Raw genomic sequence first — 27,285 nt, 5'->3', positions numbered from 1 at the left:
TCCAACCAATCCTGTAAGACAAAATACACTGAAATGAAAACTGAGGGGTATAAAAGAAGGGAATTTTGTTACTTACCGTAAATTCCTTTTCTTCTAGCTCCTATTGGGAGACCCAGACGATTGGGTGTATAGCACTGCCTCCGGAGGCCACACAAAGCAATTACACTAAAAAGTGTAAGGCCCCTCCCCTTCTGGCTATACACCCCCAGTGGGATCACTGGCTCACCAGTTTTAGTGCAAAAGCAAGAAGGAGGAAAGCCAATAACTGGTTTAAACAAATTCACTCCGAAGTAACGTCGGAGAACTGAAAACCGTTCAACATGAACAACATGTGTACCCGAAAAACAACCAAAAATCCCGAAGGACAACAGGGCGGGTGCTGGGTCTCCCAATAGGAGCTAGAAGAAAAGGAATTTACGGTAAGTAACAAAATTCCCTTCTTCTTCGGCGCTCCATTGGGAGACCCAGACGATTGGGACGTCCAAAAGCTGTCCCTGGGTGGGTAAAGAATACCTCATGTTAGAGCTGCAAGACAGCCCTCCCCTATAGGGAGGCAACTGCCGCCTGCAGGACTCTTCTACCTAGGCTGGCGTCCGCCGAAGCATAGGTATGCACCTGATAATGTTTGGTGAAAGTGTGCAGACTCGACCAGGTAGCTGCCTGGCACACCTGTTGAGCCGTAGCCTGGTGTCGCAATGCCCAGGACGCACCCACGGCTCTGGTAGAATGGGCCTTCAGCCCTGATGGAACCGGAAGCCCAGCAGAACGGTAGGCTTCAAGAATTGGTTCTTTGATCCATCGAGCCAGGGTGGCCTTAGAAGCCTGCGACCCTTTGCGCTTACCAGCGACAAGGACAAAGAGTGCATCCGAACGGCGCAAGGGCGCCGTGCGGGAAATGTAGATTCTGAGTGCTCTCACCAGATCCAACAAATGTAAATCCTTCTCATACCGATGAACTGCATGAGGACAAAACGAAGGCAAAGAGATATCCTGATTAAGATGAAAAGAGGATACCACCTTCGGGAGAAACTCCTGAATGGGGCGCAGCACTACCTTGTCCTGGTGGAAGACCAGGAAGGGAGCCTTGGATGATAGCGCTGCCAGCTCAGACACTCTCCGAAGAGATGTGATCGCTACTAGAAAAGCCACTTTCTGTGATAGTCTAGAAAGTGAAACCTCCCTCAGAGGCTCGAAGGGCGGCTTCTGAAGGGCAACTAGTACCGACAAACCTTTTTCTAACCCAGATTGCAGGAAAGAAAGAAAGGTAGGCAATGCAAATGGCCAGGGGGACACTCCCTGAGCAGAGCACCAGGATAAGAATATCCTCCACGTTCTGTGGTAGATCTTAGCGGACGTGGGCTTCCTAGCCTGTCTCATGGTGGCAACGACCCCTTGGGATAATCCTGAAGACGCTAGGATCCAGGACTCAATGGCCACACAGTCAGGTTCAGGGCCGCAGAATTCCGATGGAAAAACGGCCCTTGGGACAGTAAGTCTGGTCGGTCTGGTAGTGCCCACGGTCGGCCGACCGTGAGCTGCCACAGATCCGGATACCACGCCCTCCTCGGCCAGTCTGGGGCGACGAGTATGACGCGGCTGCAATCGGATCTGATCTTGCGTAGCACTCTGGGCAAGAGTGCCAGAGGTGGAAACACATAAGGGAGCCGGAACTGCGACCAATCTTGCACTAGGGCGTCTGCCGCCAGCGCTCTTTGATCGCGAGACCGTGCCATGAAGGTTGGGACCTTGTTGTTGTGCCGGGACGCCATGAGGTCGACGTCCGGCTTTCCCCATCGGCGACAGATTTCCTGAAACACGTCTGGGTGAAGGGACCATTCCCCTGCGTCCATGCCCTGGCGACTGAGGAAGTCTGCTTCCCAGTTTTCTACGCCGGGGATGTGAACTGCGGATATGGTGGAGGCCGTGGCTTCCACCCACATCAGAATCCGCCGGACTTCCTGGAAGGCTTGCCGACTGCGTGTCCCCCCTTGGTGGTTGATGTATGCCACCGCTGTGGAGTTGTCCGACTGAATTCGGATCTGCTTGCCTTCCAGCCACTGTTGGAAGGCTTGTAGGGCAAGATATACTGCTCTGATTTCCAGAACATTGATCTGAAGGGTGGACTCCTGCTGAGTCCACGTACCCTGAGCCCTGTGGTGGAGAAAAACTGCTCCCCACCCTGACAGACTCGCGTCTGTCGTGACCACCGCCCAAGACGGTGGTAGGAAGGATCTTCCCTGTGATAAAGAGGTGGGAAGAAGCCACCACTGCAGAGAGTCCTTGGCCGTCTGGGAAAGGGAGACTTTCCTGTCCAGGGATTTTGACTTCCCGTCCCATTGGCGGAGAATGTCCCATTGAAGTGGGCGCAGATGAAACTGCGCAAACGGAACCGCCTCCATTGCCGCCACCATCTTCCCGAGGAAGTGCATGAGGCGTCTTAAGGAGTGCGACTGACTTTGAAGGAGAGCCTGCACCCCAGTCTGTAGAGACCGCTGCTTGTCCAGCGGAAGCTTCACTATCGCTGAGAGAGTATGAAACTCCATGCCAAGATATGTTAGTGATTGGGTCGGTGACAGACTTGACTTTGAGAAGTTGATGATCCACCCGAACGTCTGGAGAGTCTCCAGTGCAACAGTCAAGCTGAGTTGGCATGCCTCTTGAGAGGGTGCCTTGACCAGTAGATCGTCCAAGTAAGGGATCACAGAGTGTCCCTGAGAGTGCAAGACTGCTACCACTGCCGCCATGATCTTGGTGAACACCCGTGGGGCTGTCGCCAGACCAAATGGCAGAGCTACGAACTGAAGATGGTCGTCTCCTATCACGAAGCGTAGAAAGCGTTGGTGCTCTGTAGCAATCGGCACGTGGAGATAAGCATCCTTGATGTCTATTGATGCTAGGAAATCTCCTTGAGACATTGAGGCAATGACAGAGCGGAGGGATTCCATCCGGAACCGCCTGGCGTTCACATGCTTGTTGAGCAGTTTTAGGTCCAGAACAGGACGGAATGAGCCGTCCTTTTTTGGCACCACAAAGAGATTGGAGTAAAAACCTTGACCTCGTTCCTGAAGAGGAACAGGGACCACCACTCCTTCTGCTCTTAGAGAATGCACCGCCTGCAGAAGGGCATCTGCTCGGTCGGGATGTGGGGAAGTTCTGAAGAACCGAGGCGGAGGACGAGAACTGAACTCTATCCTGTACCCGTGAGACAAAATGTCTGTTACCCACCGGTCTTTGACCTGTGGCAGCCAAATGTCGCAAAAGCGGGAGAGCCTGCCACCGACCGAGGATGCGGAGGGAGGCGGCCGAAAGTCATGAGGCAGCCGCCTTGGAAGCGGTACCTCCGGTTGCTTTCTTGGGGCGTGAGTGAGCCCGCCAGGAATCAGAGCTCCTTTGCTCTTTCTGAGTCCCTTTGGACGAGGAGAATTGGGGCTTGCCCGAGCCTCGAAAGGACCGAAACTTTGACTGCCACTTCCTCTGTGGAGGTTTGCTTGATCTGGGCTGGGGTAAGGAGGAGTCCTTACCTTTGGACTGTTTAATGATTTCCGCCAATTGCTCACCAAACAGTCTGTCTCCAGATAATGGCAAGCTGGTTAAACATTTTTTAGAAGCAGAATCTGCTTTCCATTCCTTTAACCACAAGGCTCTGCGCAAAACTACAGAGTTGGCGGATGCCATTGAGGTACGGCTCGTAGAGTCCAGTACCGCATTTATAGCGTAGGTCGCAAACGCAGACATTTGCGTAGTTAGGGACGCCACTTGCGGCACTGCTGGACGTATGAGAGAGTCCACCTGTGCCAGACCAGCTGAAATAGCTTGGAGCGCCCACGCGGCCGCGAATGCTGGAGCAAACGACGCGCCAATAGCTTCATAGACAGATTTCAACCAAAGGTCCATCTGTCTGTCATTGGCATCTTTAAGTGAAGCCCCATCCTCCACTGCAACTATGGATCTAGCTGCAAGCCTGGATATCGGAGGGTCCACTTTTGGACACTGGGTCCAGCGTTTGACCACGTCAGGGGGAAAAGGATAACGTGTATCCTTCAGGCGTTTAGAAAAACGCTTGTCCGGATAAGTATTGTGTTTCTGGATGGATTCTATGAAGTCAGAGTGGTCCAGAAAAGTACTCAATTTACGCTTGGGATACAGGAAATGGAATTTCTCCTGCTGTGCAGCTGCCTCCTCTGCAGAAGGGGCTGGGGGAGAAATATCCAACAGCCTATTGATGGCCGCTATGAGGTCATTTACCATGGCGTCACCATCTGGCGTATCCAAATTGAGTGCGGCGTCAGGACAAGACTCCTGATCACCCACCTCTGAGCCATCATATAGAGACCCTTCTCGCTGAGACCCTGATCCGCGTGATGACGTGGAGGGTCTCTCCCAGCGAGCTCGCTTAGGCGGACTGGGACTGTCATCGGAGTCAGAGCCCCCAGCCTGTGATGCCTGGGACCCCCTTGAATTACGGATTAATTCCAGCTGAGGGGGGCCGGGGAACATAGACACAGCGGTGTCCATGGTCTGAGCAACTGGCCTGGACTGCAAGGTCTCCAGGATTTTTGTCATAGTCACAGACATTTTATCAGCAAAAACTGCAAATTCTGACCCCGTCACCGGGGCAGGGTTCACAGGCGTCTCTGCCTGGGCTACCACCACCATAGGCTCTGGCTGCCGAAGTGCCACTGGGACTGAACATTGCACACAATGAGAGTCGTTGGAGCCTGCTGGTAGATTAGCCCCACATGCTGTACAAGTAGTGTATACAGCCCGTGCCTTGGCACCCTTGCGTTTTGCAGATGACATGCTGTTGTCTCCTCAAAGCAATATAGGGTGTACAGCCAAGAAGCGACCTTACAGTGCAGTACACAAATATAACACTGTGGCACTAGTGGGGCCGCACGTATGTGCTGCTTACCGCCCGCTTAGCGCGGGTGTGTGGTCGCCAGAAACCCCTAGCCTGGGTCCCTCAGAGCCTGCGTCCGTTCTCCAGCCAGACTGCATGTGTATAATGGCTGCCGGCGTCCTGGGGAGCTGCAAGCCTGGGGGCGGGCCTAGGGCGTGCACAGAGAAAAAAGCGCGAAGCCTGTGTCCTACTGTGCTCAGTGAGAGGGCTGGAGCATGTAAATCGTGCTCCAGCCCTCGGCGCTGCCGATTGAACAACGTCTCTCCCCTACCCTGATTGACAGGGTGGGGGGCGTTAACGAAGCGGAGCTAGGCCGCAGAAAACCGGGGACTAAAGTTAGAAGCGCCGCCGCCGTAAAAGCGCGGTCGGCGCGTCCCCGGCGCACTACAAGTCGCAGCTGCGCCGCCGCTCCAGGGGCGGTCGGCGCGGCGATCCACACACATAAAGTCCCCCAGTAATCTGCGGGGACTATAAGCCCAGCGCACAGCGCTACAGTCCCCGGCGCACTAGCACACCCAGCAAGCCTGGGATGTGCGTGGCCTGCCATACGGGGACACAGAGTACCTGAAAGTTGCAGGGCCTTGTCCCTGAACGGCACTCCCGCTCCACATCCAGCAGGTTCAATGGGTCTGTGGATGGAGCCCGGCCTCAGGGCTTGGTGGCCGGTAAGATCCCACTTCCTCAGAGCCCCTCAGGGGGATGGGGAAGGAAAACACCATGTGGGCTCCAGCCTCCGTACCCGCAATGGGTACCTCAACCTTACAAACCACAAGTGGGGTAAGAAGGGAGCATGCTGGGGGCCCCATATGGGCCCTCTTTTCTTCCATCCGATATAGTCAGCAGCTACTGCTGACTAAACAGTGGAGCTATGCGTGGATGTCTGACCTCCTTCGCACAAAGCAGAAAACTGGTGAGCCAGTGATCCCACTGGGGGTGTATAGCCAGAAGGGGAGGGGCCTTACACTTTTTAGTGTAATTGCTTTGTGTGGCCTCCGGAGGCAGTGCTATACACCCAATCGTCTGGGTCTCCCAATGGAGCGCCGAAGAAAGGGGCATTTCTCCTGTCATCAGTTGGATATTCGACATAACCTCAGCCTAGGAACTACAGGTCCAGCTGGAAGATCACACAACTGCTTTAAGAACATGACCTCCGCCTAGGTGCTACGGTTCGAGCTAGAGGATCACATAACTGCTTTAATATTCATGTATTCCAAATGACCACAACCTAGGAGCTACAGTTCCAGCTAGAGGATGGATCACAGAACTGCTTCACTTGGGATATTCTACAAGACTTCATCCAAAGGGAACCATAGCTCCTAGGCTGAAGTCTTTTAGAATATCCCAAGTGAAGCAGATCTGTGATCCATCCTCTAGCTGGACCTTTAGCTCCTAGGCTGTGGTCATTTAGAATATATGAATACTAAAGCAGTTATGTGATCCTCTAGGTGGAACCGTAGCACCTAGGCGGAGGTCATGTTCTTAAAGCAGTTGTGTGATCCTCCAGCTGGAACCATAGTTCCTAGGCTGATCACACAACTGCTTCACTTCATTCATTCTGCTTGACTGAAGGCCTAGGATCTACGGTTCCAGCTTAAGGATCAAAGAACTGCTTAAGTGCTCAGCCCACAAGTTCGCTTGGAGAACCCAGGTTGGGATAATGTGGTCACCTGGCTACATATCTTGTTGTGCATGCTTGATCAGCTTCCTAAGCGTGCAGCTATCTCCTCTATGTGGGTGCCTGCCAAAAGCGGGGTGCTACTGGACTGCGACAGTTGGCCCTGGAACCCCCGAAGGCACAAAGACTCTAATCCCTGGTGGGCTAGAGGAAAGGTGAGTGTCGCTTGTACCATCTTGTGTTCTTTCTGGGAATGTACGATATGTTTTTACCTGTTGGTGAACCAATAAAGTTTTATGAATGAAGGGTTCCCTCTTCCTATGTTGTCTGAGTAGTGTTCTGCCCATGGGGAAGGAGTGAGAGCACTCAGAGGCATGAGCGCTGGTCCGTGTGGCCTTTAAGCCAGCGGATGAGAACACCCACTGACCCTCGCGTCTCCACCCTACGCTCCTTGCCTAGGAGACCAGCCAGCTTTCATAGGCTGTAAAAAGTGGCCATTAACCTAGGCAATGAGCAATACACAATACAATTTAAACAACCCTCCGCTCTAAGTTTATATAAGCGTTTTGCAATTTTACAGATTTAAGAAGATGAGGAAAAAGAGAATTTTGTTTACTTACCGTAAATTCTTTTTCTTATAGTTCCGACATGGGAGACCCAAACCATGGGTGTATAGCTTCTGCCTCCGGAGGACACACAAAGTACTACACTCAAACGTGTAGCTCCTCCCTCCAGGCTATATACACCCCCTGGATGACAATCTAACCAGTTCAGTGCAAAAGCTGAAGGAGGACATCCACCCATAAGTAGAGATAGAGTAAAACTCAGAAAGACCGGAACTCTGTCTACTAACAACAGCCGGTGAAAACACACGGAACAAAAAACTGCCAACAGGCAACAGGGAGGGTGCTGGGTCTCCCATGTCGGAACTATAAGAAAAAGAATTTACGGTAAGTAAACAAAATTCTCTTTTTCTTCATCGTTCCTTATGGGAGACCCAAACCATGGGACGTTCCAAAGCAGTCCATGGGTGGGAAATAAACCAAACTGAGAAGTAGGCAAAACCTAACTTCACAAATGGGCTACAGCCGCCTGAAGAATGCGTCTGCCCAAGCTCGCATCTGCCGAAGCATGAGCATGCACTTGGTAGTGCTTTGAAAAAGTGTGCAGACTGGACCAAGTGGCAGCCTGACAAACCTGCTGAGCCGTAGCCTGGTGCCTGAAAGCCCAGGAGGCACCGACAGCTCTGGTCGAGTGCGCCTTAATCCCTGGCGGAGGAGGCACCTGAGAACACTGGTAGGCATCGGTGATAGCCGACCTGATCCAACGAGCTAGGGTCGGTTTAGAAGCAGCGAGACCCTTGCGCTGACCAGTGGTTAGCACAAAAAGTGAGGTGCACCGCCTAAAAACGGCGGTGCGTGACACATAGATTCGGAGCGCTCGCACCAAATCTAAGGAATGCAACGCCTTCTCAAAGCGATGCACAGGGGCCGGACAAAGAGAAGGCAATGAAATATCCTGGTTAAGGTGGAAAGAAGACACCACCTTAGGGAGAAAGTCCGGAGTCGGACGAAGAACCACCTTGTCTTGGTGAAACACCAAAGAAGGGAATTTTGTTTACTTACCGTAAATTCCTTTTCTTCTAGCTCCAATTGGGAGACCCAGACAATTGGGTGTATAGCTACTGCCTCCGGAGGCCACACAAAGCATTACACTTAAAAGTGTGAGGCCCCTCCCCTTCTGCCTATACACCCCCCGTGGGATCACGGGTTCCTCAGTTTTAGTGCCAAAGCAAGAAGGAGGAAAGCCAATAACTGGTTTAAGAACAAATTCAATCCGAAGGAACATCGGAGAACCGAAACCATTCAACATGAACAACATGTGTACCCGAACAAACAAAAATCCCTAAGCAAACAGAGCGGGTGCTGGGTCTCCCAATTGGAGCTAGAAGAAAAGGAATTTACGGTAAGTAAACAAAATTCCCTTCTTCTTTGTCGCTCCTAATTGGGAGACCCAGACAATTGGGACGTCCAAAAGCAGTCCCTGGGTGGGTATAATAACCCCTAGTGATAGGACCGTAAAAACAGCCCTACCCTACAGGTGGGCCGTCGCCGCCTGAAGGACTTGTCTACCTAGGCTGGCGTCCGCCGAAACGTAGGTATGCACTTGATAGTGTTTGGTAAAAGTGTGCAGACTCGACCAGGTAGCCGCCTGGCACACCTGCTGAGCCGTGGCCTGGTGTCGTAATGCCCAGGACGCACCCACGGCTCTGGTAGAATGGGCCTTCAGCCCTGAGGGAACCGGAAGCCCAGCAGAACGGTAGGCTTCAAGAATTGGTTCCTTGATCCACCGAGCCAGGGTGGATTTGGAAGCTTGCGACCCTTTGCGCTGACCAGCGACAAGGACAAAGAGTGCATCCGAGCGGCGCAGGGGCGCCGTGCGGGAAATGTAGATCCTGAGTGCTCTCACGAGATCCAACAAATGCAAATCCTTTTCAATTGATGAACTGGATGAGGGCACAAGGAAGGCAAGGAGATATCCTGATTAAGATGAAACGGGGATACCACCTTAGGGAGAAACTCCGGAATAGGGCGCAAAACCACCTTGTCCTGGTGAATCACCAGGAAGGGAGATTTGCATGACAGCGCTGCTAGCTCGGACACTCTCCGGAGAGACGTGACCGCTACTAGAAAGGCCACTTTCTGTGAAAGGCGAGAAAGGGAAACATCCCTCATAGGCTCGAAAGGCGGCTTCTGAAGAACAATTAGAACCCTGTTCCGATCCCAGGGCTTTAACGGCCGCTTGTAAGGAGGGACGATATGACAGACCCCTTGCAGGAACGTGCGTACCTGAGGAAGTCGTGCTGGGCGCTTCTGAAAAGAAGGGAATTTTGTTACTTACCGTAAATTCCTTTTCTTCTAGCTCTTATTGGGAGACCCAGACGATTGGGGTATAGCACTGCCTCCGGAGGCCACACAAAGCAATTACACTAAAAAGTGTAAGGCCCCTCCCCTTCTGGCTATACACCCCCAGTGGGATCACTGGCTCACCAGTTTTAGTGCCAAAGCAAGAAGGAGGAAGCCAATAACTGGTTTAAACAAATTAACTCCGAATAACGTCGGAGAACTGAAAACCATTCAACATGAACAACATGTGTACCCGAAAAACAACCAAAAATCCCGAAGGACAACAGGGCGGGTGCTGGGTCTCCCAATAGGAGCTAGAAGAAAAGGAATTTACGGTAAGTAACAAAATTCCCTTCTTCTTCGGCGCTCCATTGGGAGACCCAGACGATTGGGACGTCCAAAAGCTGTCCCTGGGTGGGTAAAGAAATACCTCATGTTAGAGCTGCAAAGACAGCCCTCCCCTACGGGGAGGCAACTGCCGCCTGCAGGACTCTTCTACCTAGGCTGGCGTCCGCCGAAGCATAGGTATGCACCTGATAATGTTTGGTGAAAGTGTGCAGACTCGACCAGGTAGCTGCCTGGCACACCTGTTGAGCCGTAGCCTGGTGTCGTAATGCCCAGGACGCACCCACGGCTCTGGTAGAATGGGCCTTCAGCCCTGATGGAACCGGAAGCCCAGCAGAACGGTAGGCTTCAAGAATTGGTTCTTTGATCCATCGAGCCAGGGTGGCCTTGGAAGCCTGCGACCCTTTGCGCTTACCAGCGACAAGGACAAAGAGTGCATCCGAACGGCGCAGGGGCGCCGTGCGGGAAATGTAGATTCTGAGTGCTCTCACCAGATCTAACAAATGTAAATCCTTCTCATAGCGATGAACTGCATGAGGACAAAAAGAAGGCAAAGATATATCCTGATTAAGATGAAACGAGGATACGACCTTAGGGAGAAACTCCGGAATGGGGCGCAGAACTACCTTGTCCTGGTGGAACACCAGGAAGGGAGCTTTGGATGACAGAGCTGCCAGCTCAGACACTCGTCGAAGCGATGTGATCGCAACAAGAAACGCCACTTTCTGTGACAGGCGAGAAAAGGAAACGTCCTTCAGAGGCTCGAAGGGCGGCTTTTGCAGAGCAACTAGTACTCTGTTAATATCCCATGAATCTAACGGCCGCTTGTACGGGGGCACAATATGACAGACCCCCTGTAGGAACGTGCGCACCTTAGGAAGACGTGCTAGACGCTTCTGAAAAAACACAGATAGTGCCGAGACTTGCCCTTTAAGGGAGCTGAGCGACAAGCCCTTTTCCAACCCCGATTGCAGGAAGGAAAGAAAAATGGGCAATGCAAATGGCCAAGGGGATACTCTCTGTGCAGAGCACCAGGATAAGAAAATCTTCCACGTTCTGTGGTAGATCTTAGCAGACGTTGACTTCCTAGCTTGTCTCATTGTGGCTACGACTCCTTGAGATAATCCTGCGGACGCTAGGATCCAGGACTCAATGGCCACACAGTCAGGTTCAGGGCCGCAGAATTCTGATGGAAAAACGGCCCTTGGGACAGTAAGTCTGGTCGGTCTGGCAGTGACCACGGTCGGCCGACCGTGAGATGCCACAGATCCGGATACCACGATCTCCTCGGCCAGTCTGGGGCGACGAGTATGACGCGGCTGCAATCGGATCTGATCTTGCGTAACACTCTGGGCAAGAGTGCCAGAGGTGGGAAGACGTATGGGAGCTGGAACTGCGACCAATCTTGAACCAAGGCGTCTGCCGCCAGAGCTCTTTGATCGCGCGACCTCGCCATGAATGCCGGGACCTTGTTGTTGTGCCGGGACGCCAATAGGTCGACGTCCGGCACTCCCCAGCGGCGACAGATTTCCTGAAACACGTCCGGGTGAAGGGACCATTCCCCTGCGTCCATGCCCTGGCGACTGAGGAAGTCTGCTTCCCAGTTTTCTACGCCCGGGATGTGAACCGCGGATATGGTGGATGCTGTGTCCTCCACCCACATTAGAATGCGCCGGACTTCTTGGAAGGCTTGCCGACTGCGCGTCCCTCCTTGGTGGTTGATGTATGCCACCGCTGTGGAGTTGTCCGACTGGATTCGGATCTGCTTTCCTTCCAGCCACTGTTGGAATGCTAGTAGGGCAAGATATACTGCCCTGATTTCCAGAACATTGATCTGCAGGGTGGACTCCTGCGGAGTCCACGTCCCCTGCGCCCTGTGGTGGAGAAACACTGCTCCCCACCCTGACAGACTCGCATCTGTCGTGACTACTGCCCAGGATGGGGGTAGGAAGGATCTTCCCTGAGACAAGGAGGTGGGAAGGAGCCACCATTGTAGAGAGTCCTTGGCCGTCTGGGAGAGACTTTCCTGTCGAGGGACGTTGACTTCCCGTCCCATTGGCGGAGGATGTCGCATTGAAGTGGACGCAGATGAAACTGCGCAAAGGGAACTGCTTCCATGGCTGCCACCATCTTCCCGAGGAAGTGCATGAGGCGCCGTAAGGAGTGCGACTGGCCCTGAAGAAGAGATTGCACCCCTGTCTGTAGGGACCGCTGCTTGTTCAGCGGAAGCTTCACTCTCGCTGCTCGAGTATGGAACTCCATGCCAAGATACGTTAGTGACTGTGTCGGTGACAGATTTGACTTTGGAAAGTTGATGATCCATCCGAAAGTCTGTAGAGTCTCTAGCGTAGCATGTAGACTGAGTTGGCATGCCTCTTGAGAGGGTGCCTTGACAAGTAGATCGTCTAGATAAGGGATCACCGAGTGTCCCTGAGAGTGCAAGACTGCTACCACGGCCGCCATGACCTTGGTGAAGACCCGTGGGGCTGTCGCCAGACCGAATGGCAGAGCTACGAACTGCAGATGGTCGTTTCCTATCACAAAACGTAGAAAACGTTGATGTTCTGTAGCAATTGGCACGTGGAGATAAGCATCTTTGATGTCTATTGAGGCAAGGAAGTCTCCTTGAGACATTGAGGCAATGACAGAGCGGAGAGTTTCCATTCGGAACCGCCTGGCGTGCACATGTTTGTTGAGCAGTTTTAGGTCCAGAACAGGACGGAACGAGCCGTCCTTTTTTGGAACCACAAAGAGATTGGAATAAAACCCTCGCCCTTGTTCCTGAGGCGGTACAGGAACCACTACTCCTTCCGCTCTTAGGGAGCCCACCGCCTGCAGCAGGGCATCTGCTCGGTCTGGATGTGGGGAGGTTCTGAAGAACCGAGCTGGAGGACGAGAACTGAACTCGATTCTGTACCCGCGAGACAAAATGTCTGTCACCCACCGGTCTTTGACCTGAGACATCCAAATGTCGTAAAAACGGGAGAGCCTGCCCCCGACCGGAGATGCGGAGGGAGGGGGCTGGAAGTCATGAGGTAGCCGCTTTGGAAGCGGTTCCTCCATTTGCTTTCTTGGGGCGTGCGTGAGTCCGCCAGGAATCTGAGATTCTTTGCGTTCTCTGAGTCCCTTTGGACGAGGAGAATTGTGTCTTGCCCGAACCTCGAAAGGACTGAAACTTCTGCTGCCACTTTTTCTGCTGAGGTTTGCTTGGTCTGGGCTGGGGTAAGGAAGAGTCTTTACCCTTGGACTGTTTAATGATGTCAGCCAATGGCTCACCAAACAGTCTGTCTCTAGATAATGGCAAGCTGGTTAAACATTTTTTGGAACCAGCATCTGCTTTCCAGTCCTTTAACCACAAGGCTCTGCGCAAAACTACCGAATTGGCGGACGCCATTGAGGTGCGGCTGGTAGATTCTAGGACCGCATTGATAGCGTAGGACGCAAACGCAGACATCTGCGAGGTAAGGGACGCCACTTGCGGCACCGCTGGATGTATGATAGCATCCACTTTTGCTAAACCAGCTGAAATAGCTTGGAGTGCCCATACGGCTGCGAATGCTGGAGCAAACGACGCGCCGATAGCTTCATAGACAGATTTTAACCAAAGGTCCATCTGTCTGTCATTGGCATCTTTAAGTGAAGCGCCATCCTCCACTGCAACTATGGATCTAGCTGCAAGTTTGGAAATCGGGGGGTCAACCTTTGGACACTGGGTCCAGCGCTTGACCACGTCAGGGGGGAAAGGATAACGTGTATCCCTAGAACGTTTAGAGAAACGCCTTTCTGGATGAGCGTCGTGCTTCTGGATTGATTCTCTGAAGTCAGAGTGGTCCAACAAAGCACTCAATTTACGCTTGGGATAGAGGAAACGAAACTTCTCCTGCTCCGCCGCTGCCTCTTCTGCTGAAGGGGCTGGGGGAGAAATATCTAACAGTCTATTGATGGCTGAGATAAGATCGTTTACCATGGCGTCCCCATCCGGGGCATCGAGATTGAGAGGGGTTCCAGGATTAGACTCCTGATCACTCTCTTCAGACGCATCACAGGGAGACTGATTGCGCTGAGACCCTGAGCAGTGTGATGACGTTGAGGGTCTTTCCCAGCGAGCTCGCTTAGGGTGGCTGGGGCTATCATCTGAGTCATAATACTCAGCCTGTGAAGCCGGGGACCCCCTTGCAGTCTGAATTAGTTCCAACTGAGGGGGATTAGAGGACAGAGACCTCGCCGTGTCCATAGACTGAGCCCCAGGCATGGATTGCAAAGTTTCAAGGACTTTTGTCATAGTCACAGACATTCTATCAGCAAAAACTGCAAAGTCCGTCCCTGACACCGGGGCAGGACTTACAAGCGTCTCAGCCTGGGTCACTACCTCTCCGGACTCCGGCTGGCGAAGCAGCACCGGATCTGAGCATTGCACACAATGGGGGTCCTTGGAGCCTGCTGGTAGAGCAGCCCCACATGCAGCACACGCAGTGTACACAGCCCTAGCCTTGGCAGCCTTGCGTTTTGTGGATGACATGTTGCTGCGTCCTCAGAGCGATCTGGGGTATCCAGCCAGGAAGCGACCTCACAGTGCAAGAAATAAATAAATATATATATCTGGTGACACAGTACACCAATACACACTGAGGCACTAGAGGGGCCAGCTGAAAAGCCGCTTACCGCCCGCTTAAGAGCGGGTGTGTGGTCGCCAAAAGCCCCCTAGTCCAGGTCACCCAGAGCCTTGCGTCCTTCCTCCAGCCAGACTGCATGTAATGGCTGCCGGCGTCCTGGGAGAGGAGGGGGGGCGGGCCCTGGGCGTTCCTGGCTAAGAGCGGGAAGCCTGCTTCCCTCTGTGCCTAGTGAGAGGGCTGGAGCATGTAAATCAGGCTCCAGCCCTCGTCGCTGCTGCGAAACAGCGTCCCACCTCTACCCTGATTGACAGGGTGGGGGCGGGAACGAAGCGGAGCTAGGCCGCAAAAGCCGGGGACTAAATTTATAAACGCCGCCGCCGTAAAAGCGCGGTCGGCGTGTCCCCGGCGCACTACAAGTCACAGCAGCGCCGCCGGTCCAGTGGGGGTCGGCGCTGCGTTCACACAACACAAAAGTCCCCCAGTAAACTGCAGGAACACCAACTCAAGCGTTACGGTCCCCGGCGCACTACAACGCCCAGCCAGCCCGGAGTGTGTCTGTGCCTGCCGGGGACACAGAGTACCTGTATGATGCAGGGCCATGTCCCTGATTGTACTCCTGCTCCGTATCCAGCAGGTTCAAATGGGTCTGTGGATGGAGCCCGGCGTCAGAGCTTTGAGGCCGGCAGGATCCCACTTCCACAGAGCCCTATCAGGGGGATGTGGAAGGAAAGCAGCATGTGGGCTCCAGCCTCTGTACCAGCAATAGGTACCTCAACCTTACAACACCATCCACGGGTGAGAAGGGAGCATGCTGGGGGCCCTATATGGGCCCTCTTTTCTTCCATCCGAAATAGTCAGCAGCTACTGCTGACTAAAATCTGTGGAGCTATGCATGGATGTCTGACCTCCTTCGCACAAAGCTTGAAAACTGGAGAACCCGTGATACCACGGGGGGGTATAGCCAGAAGGGGAGGGGCCTTACACTTTTTGGTGTAGTTGCTTTGTGTGGCCTCCGGAGGCAGTAGCTATACCCCAATCGTCTGGGTCTCCCAATAGAGCGCTGAAGAAAGAAATGTAGGCAATGCAAATGGCCAGGGAGACACTCCCTGAGCAGAGCACCAGGATAAGAATATCCTCCACGTTCTGTGGTAGATCTTAGCGGACGTGGGCTTCCTAGCCTGTCTCATGGTGGCAACGACCCCTTGGGATAATCCTGAAGACGCTAGGATCCAGGACTCAATGGCCACACAGTCAGGTTCAGGGCCGCAGAATTCCGATGGAAAAACGGCCCTTGGGACAGCAAGTCTGGTCGGTCTGGTAGTGCCCACGGTTGGCCGACCGTGAGATGCCACAGATCCGGATACCACGCCCTCCTTGGCCAGTCTGGGGCGACGAGCATGACGCGGCTGCAGTCGGATCTGATCTTGCGTAACACCCTGGGCAAGAGTGCCAGAGGTGGAAACACATAAGGGAGCCGGAACTGCGACCAATCTTGCACTAAGGCGTCTGCCGCCAGAGCTCTGTGATCGCGAGACCGTGCCATGAAGGTTGGAACCTTGTTGTTGTGCCGGGACGCCATTAAGTCGACGTCCGGCCTTCCCCAGCGGCGACAGATTTCCTGAAACACGTCCGGGTGAAGGGACCATTCCCCTGCGTCCATGCCCTGGCGACTGAGGAAGTCTGCTTCCCAGTTTTCTACGCCGGGGATGTGAACTGCGGATATGGTGGAGGCCGTGGCTTCCACCCACATCAGAATCCGCCGGACTTCCTGGAAGGCTTGCCGACTGCGTGTCCCCCCTTGGTGGTTGATGTATGCCACCGCTGTGGAGTTGTCCGACTGAATTCGGATCTGCTTTCCTTCCAGCCACTGCTGGAAGGCTAGTAGGGCAAGATACACTGCTCTGATTTCCAGAACATTGATCTGAAGGGTGGACTCCTGCTGGGTCCACGTACCCTGAGCCCTGTGGTGGAGAAAAACTGCTCCCCATCCTGACAGACTCGCGTCTGTCGTGACCACCGCCCAGGACGGTGGTAGGAAGGATCTTCCCTGTGATAATGAGGTGGGAAGAAGCCACCACTGCAGAGAGTCCTTGGCCGTCTGGGAAAGGGAGACTTTCCTGTCCAGGGATGTTGACTTCCCGTCCCATTGGCGGAGAATGTCCCATTGAAGTGGGCGCAGATGAAACTGCGCAAACGGAACCGCCTCCATTGCCGCCACCATCTTCCCGAGGAAGTGCATGAGGCGTCTTAAGGAGTGCGACTGACTTTGAAGGAGAGCCTGCACCCCAGTCTATAGTGACCGCTGCTTGTCCAGCGGAAGCTTCACTATCGCTGAGAGAGTATGAAACTCCATGCCAAGATACGTCAGTGATTGGGTCGGTAACAGATTTGACTTTGAGAAGTTGATGATCCACCCAAACGTCTGGAGAGTCTCCAGTGCAACGTTCAGGCTGAGTTGGCATGCCTCCTGAGAAGGTGCCTTGACAAGTAGATCGTCCAAGTAAGGGATCACAGAGTGTCCCTGAGAGTGCAAGACTGCTACCACTGCCGCCATGACCTTGGTGAACACCCGTGGGGCTGTCGCCAGACCAAATGGCAGAGCTACGAACTGAAGATGGTCGTCTCCTATCACGAAGCGTAGAAAGCGTTGGTGCTCTGTAGCAATCGGCACGTGGAGATAAGCATCTTTGATGTCTATTGATGCTAGGAAATCTCCTTGAGACATTGAGGCAATGACTGAGCGGAGGGATTCCATCCGGAACCGCCTGGCGTTCACATGCTTGTTGAGCAGTTTTAGGTCCAGAACAGGACGGAATGAGCCGTCCTTTTTTGGCACCACAAAGAGATTGGAGTAAAAACCTTGTCCTTGTTCCCGAAGAGGAACAGGGACCACCACTCCTTCTGCTCTTAGAGAATGCACCGCCTGCAGAAGGGCATCTGCTCGGTCGGGATGTGGGGAAGTTCTGAAGAACCGAGGCGGAGGACGAGAACTGAACTCTATCCTGTACCCGTGAGACAAAATGTCTGTTACCCACCGGTCTCTGACCTGTGGCAGCCAAAATGTCGCAAAAGCGGGAGAGCCTGCCACCGACCGAGGATGCGGAGGGAGGCGGCCGAAAGTCATGAGGCAGCCGCCTTGGAAGCGGTACCTCCGGTTGCTTTCTTGGGGCGTGAGTGAGTCCGCCAGGAATCAGAGCTCCTTTGCTCTTTCTGAGTCCCTTTGGACGAAGAGAATTGGGGCTTGCCCGAGCCTCGAAAGGACCGAAACTTTGACTGCCACTTCCTCTGTTGAGGTTTGCTTGATCTGGGCTGGGGTAAGGAAGAGTCCTTACCTTTGGACTGTTTAATGATTTCCGCCAATTGCTCACCAAACAGTCTGTCTCCAGATAATGGCAAGCTGGTTAAACATTTTTTAGAAGCAGAATCTGCTTTCCATTCTTTTAACCACAAGGCTCTGCGCAAAACCACAGAGTTGGCGGATGCCATTGAGGTACGGCTCGTAGAGTCTAGTACCGCATTGATAGCGTAGGTCGCAAACGCAGTCATTTGCGTAGTTAAGGACGCCACTTGCGGCACTGCTGGACTTAAGAAAGAGTCCACCTGTGCCAGACCAGCTGAAATAGCTTGGAGCGCCCACACGGCCGCGAATGCTGGAGCAAACGACGCGCCAATAGCTTCATAGACAGATTTCAACCAAAGGTCCATCTGTCTGTCATTGGCATCTTTAAGTGAAGCCCCATCCTCCACTGCAACTAAGGATCTAGCTGCAAGCCTGGATATTGGAGGGTCCACTTTTGGACACTGGGTCCAGCGTTTGACCACGTCAGGGGGAAAGGGATAACGTGTATCCTTCAGACGTTTGGAAAAACGCTTGTCCGGATAAGCATGGTGTTTCTGGATTGATTCTCTGAAGTCAGAGTGGTCCAGAAAAGTACTCAATTTACGCTTGGGATACAGGAAATGGAATTTCTCCTGCTGGGCAGCTGCCTCCTCTGCTGAAGGGGCTGGGGGAGAAATATCCAACAGCCTATTGATGGCCGCAATAAGGTCATTTACCATGGCGTCACTATCTGGCGTATCCAAATTGAGTGCGGTGTCAGGACCAGACTCCTGATCACCCATCTCTATCTCATCATATAGAGACCCTTCTCGCTGAGACCCTGACCCGCGTGACGACGTGGAGGGTCGCTCCCAGCGAGCTCGCTTAGGCGGCCTGGGACTGTCATCAGAGTCAGAGCCCTCAGCCTGTGATGCCTGGGACCCCCTTGAAGTACGGATTAGTTCCAACTGAGGGGGACCGGGGAACATAGACACAGCAGTGTCCATGGTCTGAGCAACTGGCCTGGACTGCAAGGTCTCCAGGATTTTTGTCATAGTCACAGACATTTTATCAGCAAAGACTGCAAATTCTGTCCCCGTCACCGGGGCAGGGTTCACAGGCGTCTCTGCCTGGGCTACCACCACCATAGGCTCTGGCTGACGAAGTGCCACTGGGACTGAACATTGCACACAATGAGAGTCGTTGGAGCCTGCTGGTAGATTAGCCCCACATGCTGTACAAGCAATGTATACAGCCCGTGCCTTGGCACCCTTGCGTTTTGTGGATGACATGTTGCTGTCTCCTCAGAGCAATATAGGGGTATACAGCCAAGAAGCGACCGTACAGTACAGTATATATATATATATGTCTGGTACAGAAAAAAGTACACCAATACTACACTGTGGCACTAGTGGGGCCAGCACTAATGTGCTGCTTACCGCCCGCTAAACGTGGGTGTGTGGTCGCCAGAAATCCCTAGTCTGGGTCTCCCAGAGCCTGTGTCCGTCCTCCAGCCAGACTGCATGCAGGAATGGCTGCCGGCGTCCTGTGGAGGGGGGGGCGGGCCCTGGGCGTGCTCAGACCAAAAGCGGGAAACTGCGTCCCACTGTGCCTAGTGAGAGGGCTGGAGCATGTAAATAAGGCTCCAGCCCTCGGCGCTGACGATTGCACAGCGTCTGTCCCATTCCCTGATTGACAGGGAGGGGGCGGGAACGAAGCGGAGCTAGGCCGCAAAAGCCGGGGACTAAATTTATAAGAGCCGCCGCCGTAAAAGCGCGGTCGGCGCTAAGTCCCCGGCGCACTACAAGTCCCAGCCGCGCCGCCGCTCCGAGAGTGGCCGGCGCGGTAGTTCCCAGCACATGAAGTCACACAGCTAAGCTGCTGTGACTCAAACCCCCGCGTGCAGCGCTACTGTCCCCGGCGCACTAACACACCCAGCAAGTCTGGCGTGTGCGTGCCTGTCTGTACGGGGACACAGAGTACCTGAAAGTTGCAGGGCCTTGTCCCTGAACGGTACCCCGGCTCCTTATCCAGCAGGTTCAATGGGTCTGTGGATGGAGCCCGGCCTCAGGGCTTGGAGGCCGGTAAGATCCCACTTCCTCAGAGCCCCTCAGGGGGATGAGGAAGGAAAACAGCATGTGGGCTCCAGCCTCTGTACCCGCAATGGGTACCTCAACCTTACAAACCACAAGTGGGGAAAGAAGGGAGCATGCTGGGGGCCCCATATGGGCCCTCTTTTCTTCCATCCGACATAGTCAGCAGCTACTGCTGACTAAACAGTGGAGCTATGCGTGGATGTCTGACCTCCTTCGCACAAAGCAGAAAACTGGTGAGCCAGTGATCCCACTGGGGGTGTATAGCCAGAAGGGGAGGGGCCTTACACTTTTTAGTGTAATTGCTTTGTGTGGCCTCCGGAGGCAGTGCTATACACCCAATCGTCTGGGTCTCCCAATGGAGCTCCGAAGAAAATACAGATAGCGCTGAGACTTGCCCCTTGAGGGAGCTGAGCGACAAACCTTTTTCCAACCCGGATTGCAGGAAGGAAAGGAAAGTAGGCAAACTAAATAGCCAGGGAGAGACTCTCTGAGCAGAGCACCAAGACAAGAATATTTTCCACGTCCTGTGGTATATCTTGGCGCAGGTAGGTTCTCAGGCCTGTCTCATGGTGGCCATGACCTCTTGAGACAATCCTGAACCCGCTAGGATCCAGGACTCAATGGCCATACAGTCAGGTTCAGGGCCGCAGAATTCTGATGGAAAAAACGTCCCTTGAGACAGCAAGTCTGGTCGGTCTGGTAGTGCCCACGGTTGGCCTACCGCGAGGTGCCACAGATCCGGGTACCACGACCTCCTTGGCCAGTCTGGAGCGACGAGGATGGTGCGGCGGCAGTCGGACCTGATCTTGCGCAGCACTCTGGGCAACAGAGCCAGAGGTGGAAACACATAAGGAAGCCGGAACTGCGACCAATCTTGAACTAAGGCATCTGCCGCCAGAGCTCGGTGATCGCGAGACCGTGCCATGAAAACTGGGACCTTGTTGTTGTGCCGGGACGCCATTAGGTCGACGTCCGGCATCTCCCAGCGGCGACAGATCTCTTAAAACACGTCCGTGTGAAGAGACCATTCCCCTGCGTCCATACCCTGGCGACTGAGGAAGTCTGCTTCCCAGTTGTCCACGCCTGGGATGTGAACTGCGGATATGGTGGAGGCCGTGGCTTCCACCCACGTCAGAATCCGCCTGACTTCCTGGAAGGCTTGCCGACTGCGAGTTCCTCCTTGGTGGTTGATGTATGCCACCGCTGTGGAGTTGTCCGACTGAATACGGATCTGCTTGCCTTCCAGCCACTGCTGGAAGGCTGGTAGGGCAAGATACACTGCTCTGATCTCCAGAACGTTGATCTGAAGAGTGGACTCTTGCTGAGTCCACATACCTTGAGCCCTGTGGTGGAGAAAGACTGCTCCCCACCCTGACAGACTCGCATCTGTCGTCACTACCGCTCAGGATGGAGGTAGGAAGGATTTCCCTTTCGACAATGAGGTGGGAAGCAGCCACCATCGAAGAGAATCCTTGGCCGCCTGAGAGAGAGAGACGTTGCTGTCGAGGGACGTCGACCTCCCGTCCCATTGGCGGAGAATGTCCCATTGTAGTGGACGCAGATGAAACTGCGCGAAAGGGACTGCCTCTATTGCTGCCACCACCTTCCCTAGGAAGTGCATGAGGCGTCTCAAGGGGTGTGACTGACCTTGAAGGAGAGATTGCACCCCTGTCTGCAATGGACGCTATTTGACAAGCGGAAGCTTCACTACCGCTAAGAGAGTATGAAACTCCATGCCAAGATATGTTATCGACTGGGTCGGGGTTAGATTCGACTTGGAAAGTTGATGATCCACCCGAAACCCTGGAGGGTCTCCAGCGCCACGTTCAGGCTGTGTTGGCATGCCTCTTGAGAAGGCGCCTTGACCAGCAGATCGTCTAAGTAAGGGATCACGGAGTGTCCCTGAGAGCGTAGGACTGCAACTACAGCTGCCATGACTTTGGTGAAGACCCGTGGGGCTGTCGCCAGACGAAAAGGCAGGGCTACGAACTGAAGGTGTTCGTCTCCTATAATGAAGCGTAGAAAACGCTGATGCTCTGGAGCAATCGGTACGTGGAGATAAGCATCCTTGATGTCTATCGATGCTAGGAAATGTCCTTGAGACATTGCGGCGATGACGGATCGGAGGGATTCCATCCGGAACCGTCTGGTTCTCACGTGGATGTTGAGAAGTTTTAGGTCCAGAACGGGACGGAAAGACCCGTCCTTTTTTGGTACCACAAACAAATTGGAGTAAAAACCGTGACCTTGCTCTTGAAGGGGAACAGGGATCACCACTCCTTCCGCCTTTAGAGTGCATACCGCCTGTAGGAGCGCATCGGCTCGGTCGGGAGGCGGAGACGTTCTGAAGAATCGAGTTGGAGGACGAGAACTGAATTCTATCCTGTACCCGTGAGACAGAATGTCTCGCACCCAACGGTCTCAGACCTGTGGCAGCCAAATGTCGCCAAAGCGGGAGAGCCTGCCACCGACCGAGGATGCGGAGGGAGGAGGCCGGAAGTCATGAGGAAGCCGCCTTGGTAGCGGGTCTTCCGGCTGTCTTTTTTGGGCGTGACTGAGCCCGCCAAGAATCTGAACTCCTCTGATCCCTTTGAGTCCTTTTGGACGAGGAGAATTGGGACCTGCCCGAACCTCGAAAGGACCGAAACCCCGACTGTCCCCTCCTCTGTTGGGGTTTGTTTTGTCTGGGCTGAGGTAAGGATGAATCCTGACCCTTGGACTGTTTAATGATTTCATCCAAGCGCTCGCCAAACAGCCGGTCACCCGAAAATGGCAAACTGGTTAAACATTTTTAGGAAACAGAATCTGCTTTCCATTCCCTTAACCACAAGGCTGATGCCACTGCCGTACGGCTCGTAGAGTCCAGGACAGCATTAATCGCGTAAGACGCAAATGCAGACATTTGAGAGGTTAAGGGTGCCACCTGCGGGGCAGATGTACGTGTGACCGTGTCAATCTGTGCAAGACCAGCTGAAATAGCTTGGAGTGCCCATACGGCTGCGAATGCAGGAGCAAACGACGCGCCGATAGCCTCATAGATGGATTTCAACCAGAGCTCCATCTGTCTGTCAGTGGCATCTTTTAGTGCAGCCCCATCCTCCATTGCAACTATGGATCTAGCCGCAAGCCTGGAGATAGGGGGATCCACCTTGGGACACTGGGTCCAGCTCTTGACCACGTCAGGAGGAAAGGGATAACGTGTATCCTTAAGCCGATTGGAGAAACACTTATCTGGATAAGCGTGGTGTTTCTGGACTGACTCTCTAAAGTCAGAATGGTCCAGAAAAGTACTTAATTTCCGCTTGGGAAATCTGAAATGGAATTTCTCCTGCTGTGAAGCTGACTCCTCCACTTGAGGAGCTGGGGGAGAAATATCCAACACTTTATTGATGGACGCGATAGATTGTTCACTATGGCGTCACCATCAGGAGTATCTAGATTGAGAGCGGTCTCAGGGTCAGAATCCTGATCAGCTATTTCCGTCTCATCACACAGAGAATCCTCCTGCTGAGAGCCTGACCAGTGAGATGATGTAGAGGGCCGCTCATAGCGAGCTCGCTTAGGCTGTCTGGGACTGTCGTCCGTGTCAGAGCCATCACCCTGGGATGCGTGGGACACCCCCGGAGCTGTTCCAACTGAGGGGGGCCAGGGAGCAATGAATCAACAGCGCTCATGTCTGAGTTACTGGTCTAGACTGCATAGTTTCTAGAATCTGAGGCATAGTCACAGATAATCTATCCGCAAAAATTGCAAACTCTGTCCCCGTCACCTGGACAGTATTCACAGGTGGATCTCTCTGGGACACCTCCAGCAGAGGCCCTGGCCGAGCAGGGAACACAGGGACCGAACACTGCACACAATGGGGGTCAGTGGACCCTGCCTGTAGAACAGCCGCACAAGCGGTGCAAGCAGCATAGAAAGCCTGTGCCTTGGCACCCCTGTTTTTTGCGGACGACATGCTATATTCTCCTCCAGGAAGTTATATAGCCAAGAATCACCAGCGACTTAGTGCAATGTATAGCATGCATGCATAAAAATACAAATGAACACTTTCACTAGTGGGGTCAGCACCGGAGGGTGCCGCTTACCGCCCGCTAAGAGCGGGTGTGTAGTCGCCAGAATCCTCAGAACTTGTCTCCCCTTTCCAGCTCAGCCTGCACATCAGGAATGGCTGCCGGCGTTCTGTGAAGAGGGGCGGACCGTGGGCGTGCCTCAGACAAAGTGCGGGAAACTGGCTTCCCACTGTGCACAATGTGAGGGCTGGAGTATGTAAAGCAGATTCCAGCCCTCGGCGCTTTCTGTATAGCGTCCCGCCCTTCCCCTGACTGGCAGGCCTGGGGGCGGGAACGAAACGGAACTAGGCCGCAAAAGCCGGGGACTCTAGTAAAAAGCGCGGCCGACAAATCTGCACGGCCAGCGCGGAAGTCCCCGGCGCACCACAAGTCCCAGCCGCGTCACAGTAAAAACTGTCAGCAGGGGCCGGCGCGGCAGTTCCCCACACACTAACTCCCTTAGCAAGCTGTGGAAGTGTGGCACAAGCGCAGCAGCGCTATTGTCCCCGGCGCACTAACACACCCAGCAATGCTGCAGTGTGTGCGCGGTCTGTACGGGGACACAGAGTACCTTGGCGTAGCAGGGCCCTGTCCCTGACGAAACTCCGCTCCATATCCAGCAGATTCCCCAGGGGCTGTGGACGGAGCACGGTCTCTGTGCCTGGAGACCGGTAAATCCCACTTCACCCAGAGCCCAAAGGGGGATGGGGAAGGATGCAGCATGTGGACTCCAGCCTCTGTACCCGCAATGGGTACCTCAACCTTAACAAACACCGCCGACACAAAGTGGGGTGAGAAGGGAGCATGCTGGGGGCCCTAGTATGGGTCCTCTTTTCTTCCATCCGACATAGTCAGCAGCTGCTGCTGACTAAAACAGTGGAGCTATGCGTGGATGTCTGACCTCCTTCGCACAAAGCTTGAAAACTGAGGAACCCGTGATCCCACGGGGGGTGTATAGGCAGAAGGGGAGGGGCCTCACACTTTTAAGTGTAATGCTTTGTGTGGCCTCCGGAGGCAGTAGCTATACACCCAATTGTCTGGGTCTCCCAATTAGGAGCGACAAAGAAAAGGGGGATTCCGAAGAGAGCGCAGCCAAATCAGAAACTCTCCTGAGAGAAGTTATGGCTACTAGAAAAACAACTTTCTGTGAAAGTCTAAACAAAGGAACCTCCCTGAGAGGCTCAAAGGGGGTTTCTGTAAGGCCGTGAGGACCAGATTAAGATCCCAGGGATCCAAGGGCCGCCGGTAAGGAGGAATGATGTGAGATGCGCCCTGCATGAAGGTGCGCACCTGAGCCAGTCGGGCGATAAGCCGCTGGAACAATACCGACAGAGCCGACACCTGTCCCTTGAGGGAATTGAGGGACAGTCCTAGCTGTAGACCAGACTGTAGAAAAGACAGGATGGTCGGCAAGGAGAACGGCCAAGGAGCATGGTCGGAAGAGCGACACCAGGACAGGAAAATCCTCCAAGTCCTGTGGTAAATCTTGGCCGAAGAAGACTTCCGAGCCCGAGTCATAGTGGAGATGACCTCAGAGGGAATGCCTGAAGCCGTCAGGATCCAGGACTCAAGAGCCACGCCGTCAATCTGAGAGCCGCAGAATTCTGGCGGAAGAACGGACCTTGAGAGAGAAGGTCTGGGCGGTCCGGGAGATGCCACGGCACCCCTACGGACAGACGGAGCAGGTCTGGGTACCAAGCTCGCCTGGGCCAGTCCGGAGCAATGAGTATGACTCGACGGCCCTCCATTCTGATCTTGCGCAGAACCCTGGGCAAGAGAGCTAGAGGGGGGAACACATAGGCCAGACGGAACGGAGACCAATCTTGAACCAGTGCGTCCGCTGCGAAGGCTTGAGGATCGTGGGAGCGAGCCACGTAAACCGGAACCTTGTTGTTGTGCCGGGACGCCATTAGATCCACTTCCGGAGTGCCCCACTTGCGGCAGATTGATCTGAACACTGCCGGATGCAGGGCCCACTCGCCGCTGTCCGCGGTTTGACGGCTGAGATAATCGGCCTCCCAGTTTTCTACGCCTGGGATGTGGACTGCAGATATGGTGGACTTGGAGTCCTCCGTCCACTGGAGGATTCGTTGAACCTCCAACATCGCCAGATGGCTGCGAGTTCCGCCCTGGTGATTGATGTAGGCAACCGCTGTCGCGTTGTCCGACTGAACTCGAATGTGCCTGCCCGCCAACAGGTGGTGAAAGGCTAGGAGAGCTAGAAACACAGCTCTGATCTCCAGCCCATTGATCGAGAGGGCCGATTCGGACGGAGTCCAAGTGCCCTGTGCTCGGTGATGGAGAAATACTGCTCCCCAACCGGAGAGGCTGGCATCCGTGGTGAGAATCACCCAGGACGGAGTCAGGAAGGAGCGTCCCTGTGACAGAGAGAGGGGCCGAAGCCACCACTGAAGGGAACTCCTGGTCTGTGACGACAGAGCCACCAGCCTGTGCAAGGAAGAGATCCGCTTGTCCCAACAGCGGAGAATGTCCAGCTGCAGGGGACGCAGATGGAACTGGGCAAAGGGAACCGCTTCCATTGACGCCACCATCTGACCCAGCACCTGCATGAGGTGCCTGATGGAATGACGGCGGTGCCGCAGCAGAGAGCGCACCGCCAGACGAAGGGACTGCTGTTTGACTTAGGGCAACTTGACAAGTGCCGGCAGAGTCTCGAATTGCATCCCTAGGTACATAAGTACCTGGGTCGGGGTCAGAGTGGACTTGGGCAGGTTGACAAGCCACCCGAACTGAACGAGCGTGGCGAGAGTGAGTGACACACTAAGCTGGCAGTCTGCACTGGATGAGGCCTTGACTAGAAGGTCGTCCAGGTAAGGAATCACTGCCAACCCCTGGAGGTGCAGAACCGCAACCACTGCTGCCATGACCTAGGTGAATACTCGAGGGGCCGTGGCTAACCCGAAGGGGAGAGCCACGAATTGGAAATGTTCCTCTCCGATTGCGTCGTAGCCAACGCTGGTGTGAAACCGCAATAGGCACATGCAGATAGGCATCTCTGATGTCGATGGATGCCAGAAAATCTCCTTGGGTCATTGAGGCAATGACCGATCTTAGAGATTCCATGCGAAAGCGCCGCACCTGAACATGCTTGTTGAGAAGCTTGAGATCCAGGATGGGCCGGAAGGAACCGTCCTTCTTGGGGACTAGAAAGAGGTTTGAATAGAAACCGCTGAACCGTTCCCGGGCGGGAACCGGAACAATTACACCGTTGGCCTGCAAGGATGCCACGGCCTGAGAGAAGGCGGCGGCTTTGGAGCGGGGGGGTGGACAGAAAAAATCTGTTTGGCGGGCTGGAAGAAAATTCTATCCTGTATCCGTGGGATATGATATCCCGCACCCACTGATCGGAGACGTGTTGAAACCACACGTCGCCAAAGTGGGAGAGCCTGCCGCCGACCAAGGACGTTGCTGGCGCAGC

At 54.1% G+C, this 27,285-nt stretch overlaps 1 protein-coding gene across 1 annotated transcript in view; it reads right to left on the bottom strand.

The window, feature by feature from the left end:
* MIOS (meiosis regulator for oocyte development) overlaps positions 1-27,285 on the bottom strand; it is a 121,795-nt gene that overhangs the window by 15,319 nt on the left and 79,191 nt on the right. The window lies entirely within an intron of this gene.

The sequence above is a fragment of the Anomaloglossus baeobatrachus genome, chromosome 6 (assembly GCF_048569485.1).
Source record: "Anomaloglossus baeobatrachus isolate aAnoBae1 chromosome 6, aAnoBae1.hap1, whole genome shotgun sequence".
Lineage (NCBI taxonomy): Eukaryota > Metazoa > Chordata > Amphibia > Anura > Aromobatidae > Anomaloglossus > Anomaloglossus baeobatrachus.
The sequence above is the reverse complement of the archived record's forward strand: the minus strand, read 5'-3'. Positions and strand labels throughout refer to the sequence as shown.